Source organism: Sebastes fasciatus, chromosome 5 (genome assembly GCF_043250625.1).
Source record: "Sebastes fasciatus isolate fSebFas1 chromosome 5, fSebFas1.pri, whole genome shotgun sequence".
Taxonomy (NCBI): domain Eukaryota; kingdom Metazoa; phylum Chordata; class Actinopteri; order Perciformes; family Sebastidae; genus Sebastes; species Sebastes fasciatus.
In genome coordinates, this window is record NC_133799.1 from 3381936 (window position 1) to 3387230 (window position 5295).

Below are 5295 nucleotides of genomic sequence, written 5' to 3' on the forward strand. Positions count from 1 at the left end.
CTTAGGACCAAATGATGCTTCAAACCATGGTTTCAACACAGGGGATCTTTCTGTCATCTTTTGTTTGATCGTTTTCATGAACCCGGAGGAATTGCTTTGTATCACAGTTTCTACTACTTTCATCCTTTTTTTTCTATTTTTGCAACTTTTGATTGAAAAAAATATATATTCCAAAACAAAAAATAAAAGAACTGCATCTATACTACTAATTCATTTCTACTCAGTAAGCAGATAAGGTGATCACCTGACTGTCAGATCAGCAGAGAACCTTGATCTTAAAGTGCTTCTCTGTCCTAATCGACATTTATCATTTGTGCCATTCTGGGGACTCATTGGTGTAATCATTTATTCACCAATAAACTACAATAATGAAATTCTTAAAGGGGAACCATTATGCTATTGTGCTTTTCCCCTTTCCTTTAGTGTGTTATATAGTTTTTCGTCCATGTAAAAGGTCTGTAAAGTTTCAAGTCCATGCCCCCACAGAAACACTGCTCCTGAACAGCCTAAAATGCCTTGCTTGAAGTCCTGCCATTTCTTCCGTAACATGGTGATGTCACCAAGTTACACATCTGCATAATACCTTTCTAGCAGCTAGTTTGGCACGCCCTCAAACAAAGATAGTTAGAATCGGAGCTGGAACGGAGTCTGAAGAGTTTGGTTCACTTGACAAATCACAACAGAGTGGGTCAGCTGACCAATCAGAACAGACTGGGTTTTTCTGGAGGGCGGGGCAGAAGCTCAAACAGAGCATTTCAGATGGAGGGTGAAAAGAGGTGCTACGACATAACCAGTATGAGAAAAATAAAGCTTTTTTTTAACATTAAAGCATGTAAACATGTTCTAGTAGAAACCCATAATACAAGTATAGCACCTGAAAAATGAGCATAGGTCCTCTTTAAATAATATTCTTATCCTGGAAGGACTATGTGTGATTTGCTTCACGTGCGACAGCATCAAGAATCGAAGTGTTAACCTCATCCACGCAGAGCGGGCAAATTAAATCGGGGCACGTCTAGCGTGGCTGCTGCAGCAGCAACTCCTCATCATCGATCCGTCTGGCAGGCTGTTTGCCAATGACACGCACAGCGCTTTCACAGAAGTCATAAACAAACAAGTATTCACCACCCTACATAGCAGAACAGTAAGTAACACCCCTGCAAACTCCTGCTTTCTCCCTGCTATCTGTCTCTTTTCCTTCCTAGTGCTATCAAACCTATTTCTCAGTGTGCGACTCTGTCCTCTGAAGTGGTACAGGAGCTTCAGCAGCCGCCTGGCATAGGTGAGACCGGCGCTGACGCAGCTGGGAACAGCAGGTATGGTGCCCAACCAATGTGTCGGCCCTGATAATGCTGCGTCAGGCAGTGCTAAGCCGTGCTCAGCGAGGCTGCCAGTGCTCTAACTGGCTGGCTTGCTTCAGCTTGTTGTTGTGTGCCTTGTGAGATTTCTTCCTGCTGAGGGGGAGACGGTTCAGATTATGTTGATTAAAAAAACAAAATGTATTTGCACTGAATCAGTTGCATCACTTTCTGTTGATTACTACATTACTAGCGTGGATTGTGGAGGGAAAATTAACTGTTCAAAAATTGGATTGTGATTGTTCGTTCATTTTATTTATTCATTGTACACAGAAATAATATTTTCCAGCACGATGCCAGCGGCTTCATTCAGGAGGCAATGTTCACGATTGTTTCTGTCCCCAAAATTTATACGGATGACAAACAAACACAGATCTCATCAGTGTTAATCAATTTGGCCATTCCCCAGTGAACTGAGATAATTTGTCAGGCATGGTGCGATGTGTATCTCAAGTTATTATGGGATGAACCGTCTGATAGACGGGATCCATTCTACTCTCTAAGAGATCATTTGACTGCATTTTAAAAACCTTCCTTATGTTCCAAAGGACTTATTGAACAAATAAGAAGAAAACAGCAGTTGATCCCATAACTCTCGAAGGATGTTAATTATTGCTTATTAAAGTCAAACAGTGACCCCACTTATAATTCAGGGGGCACAAACAGAAATGCTGTTTTTTAAATCGGAATAAGCAAGGCAATATGAATCCATTGTAAGTCAACTTATTTATACTAAATGGAGATGCAAAAAAGGAAAAAAAAAGAGAAGATTTTTCTAATCTAAATTCCAAAGGCAATATCACCAGTAAGATCCCATGGACAACTATGCAATAATGATGCAACTGAATGTCTTCTACTACTCTTTACTACAGCGAGGACTGTAGATTTGATGACGATATTATTCATGATACTATAGATAGATAGATAGATAGATAGATAGATAGATAGATAGATAGATAGATAGATAGATAGATAGATAGATAGAGATAATATATGTTTTGGCTATTACTGTTTACATGATGACTATTTACTGGGAGGTTAACTTAAAAACACTCCCTATTTCCATATAGCCATGTTAAAAAAAATAAAAAATACAAATAAATAAATCTCCCCAAAACTTCTAAATAGTAATAAACACAATGAATATTGCAGGCTTGTTGGTGTAATTGCTCCAGTACAACCACCAGGTGGCCTCGAACAGCCAGAGCTCTCACCTGTGGTGCAGGTCACTCTAACTTGACTAAGAGGCCTGCTGGGTTCTCCCAAAGCCTCACTTTCACTTCCTACCAGCCCGGACTCTACTGTTGAAACGTAAGTAAACTGTTACACTGTTGAACTGTTAAACCTGTTAGATCTGTAGGCTACCTGTAGTTTGCAGACCACATTCAGATTTATTTATATTTATTTGTAAATCTATGTGGAAATGTGTGTTTATCATTGGACTCGATCCTTTATTATTTTTATGTCTGCCTTGTAAAGCACTTTGTAATGAGCACTTATTATTATCAACCACACAAGATATGTTTGTTACCAGATCCTTTCCTTCATTGCACAACATGAGACTAATAGCCTACAATTTAGCGTTAAATATCACTACTACACAGATAGGACTTTCTGCAACACCTGGTGTTTGCTGTCAAAACTAAAAGCCAATCAGCTCTTTGATCATGCGACAGCGAGGCGTTTCCCATCATGGGACGCCCTGGGTCTTGCAGTCGTCGGAGAGCAACTGCAGTGCCTGGCTCTAAAAAACTGCGACCGCCTCGATCTCGTGAGGTTATCGTTGCCCACGTGTGCATGATGTCAGAGCAAGTCGGGATCAAGTCGGACACAAATCTAACCGGAATGCATTGTACGGCGATCACCGGTGATCGATTCTGCGCAGGCCTGGCTCATCTTGAACAAGCCTGCTCTGGACTGATGAGAAAATTATCCCGGATCTTTTGAAAACAACTTGCTTGTATATTTACAAAGGTTACATTTGTACGACTCTATTGTTTATATAGGCCTACTTAGTAATAATATATAGTTTGTACTTCATACAGTTGGTTTACGGATTCTGAAAGCTGAAGAGCTGTCATGTTTTCAAAACAATATAACATGCATATCTTCTAAAGACCATCTTCCAGAAATAAAACAAAATAAATAAAACCAGAAATAAACTCAACCAATGTTCTTGTTAGCAGCTTGGACATATTGATAATCCGCAGTGTGGTGAAACATAGCATCTGAGTGAGATGTCCACTATTCAAACAGGCTTATTCTTTACTGATGGATGTATTCCAAGAAGTGTATTTTTTAGTCAGTGAGACAAATCAGGTATTGATTATGTTTGCCTCCCTCTCATTGTGTTAGTCATGTCACTTTTTACATATTTATGTCATATTTGACAGTAAAACATGCAGTGCCATCCAAGTATGAGCCTGCATGGCTCATGGTAAGCATTTATTTGGGCCTAAATGTAGAAATAGAAATGACTGTCACTCTCCTGGCAGTGTATATACATAATTTATTTTAATGTTAAACTGCCCTTGAAGATAATGTCCCCTCTTTAGATAAAGTCTGTGTCTGGGGGGCTATTTCCAGCTCTTGTCCCCAAGCAAACCCACTGTAGAAATTTACATTTTAGGTATTTAACAGAGGCTCTTATCCTGTGAAACTTGTGATGAGAGCGCAGAGAGTGGGTTCAGAAAATTGCCAGGGGATACTTCATCAAGATACTTGACTGTTACAGAGGAAATGAACGAGGTCTTTACTGCCCCCTGGCACAAAACAAACTTAGTCTATCTGTGAGGAGTTAGGTGGTGTTAAAGGTCATAAGGCTGCCGATGAGTTCCAATTAAAAATTCAGACATGTTTCTATTACAGGACAGTCTGCCACCTCACTCCCAGCTGTACGTAAGCCCACATTTATGCTTTCACATACAGACAACTCCCTTGAAGTAGGATTCCCCGCTGAGTAACAAAGACAGAAGGAAGTCCTTCAGAAGGTTTGAGAGAAACAGTGGAGGCAGAGTTCAAGAAAACAGGAAGCTAAGGAGAGTGCAAAGTTGCTCTGCACCAAAACATTAAAAAACCACCTACAGCCCCAACAGGACGAAGGGGATTTCAGTCTTGGTCTGAATGTAAACAAGCTACCGTAACCTTTGACCTCTCCACACTCATCCTATTCGTGACTATGAACACGTTCAGCAGTGGTCTAAGAGGAGAGCACTTGAGAGAGGGGTTAAAGCTTTATGTTTGGACACAGTGTGTTGCAAACAGAGTGTGAGACGCTACAGTATTTCACCCTGAAAATACGCAGGAACACTTAGAGGCCGTGTCCTGCCAATTTCTTTCCATGACTCACACAAGGAAGGCACATGAAAGATGTTACTGCTGCCTGATAAGTTGACTGCTTGCCCACATGTTTTTTGAGTTAGCAAGGGTATAAGTTTGTGTTTTATGCTGTTAGTACAACATGACTGTGAGATGCCAGTGATGGCAGACTGACATCGTGTGATGACCGAGGTAATTGTGTGATGATGGGACCTCTTAAGCTGCGGCTAATGGCCAGTTTAAGTGTCGTTCATCAAATAGTAAGCATGCCATACTACTACTACTCTTGCCTGCTGCTCCAAAAACTTTGCAGCAAAGCCTCACTGGTTAGCCTCGAAAGTTTAGTCTGTGCCTCTCCAAGTCTAAGGGGGATTACAACACGTGGAAAAGTAGGGTAGCACATGGCAGTTATGCAATTGTACAGTTAGTCATAACCATTAAAGAAAAGTCAGTTTGTAGCAGTTATTTAATCAAGTCAATTATCAAGTCATCCCCTACTCTATTAGTCTGTCTGTTTGTATTAGTCAGTTTCCATTACTATACTTCCAGTTACCAATCCAGAGGTTTTCACCTTAAAAAGAAATAGTGTACATTACACAATAAAGGATGAAAGATAGAA

General features: G+C 40.4%; 1 long non-coding RNA gene across 1 annotated transcript; it reads left to right on the forward strand.

Annotated features, from left to right (window-relative positions):
- The first annotated feature begins 719 nt into the window (after positions 1 to 719).
- On the forward strand, positions 720 to 4482 carry LOC141768579 (uncharacterized). Its single transcript, XR_012594099.1, has 3 exons — positions 720 to 1144; positions 2511 to 2669; positions 4227 to 4482. It is a non-coding gene; the product is annotated as an uncharacterized LOC141768579 (long non-coding RNA).
- Positions 4483 to 5295: the final 813 nt, after the last annotated feature.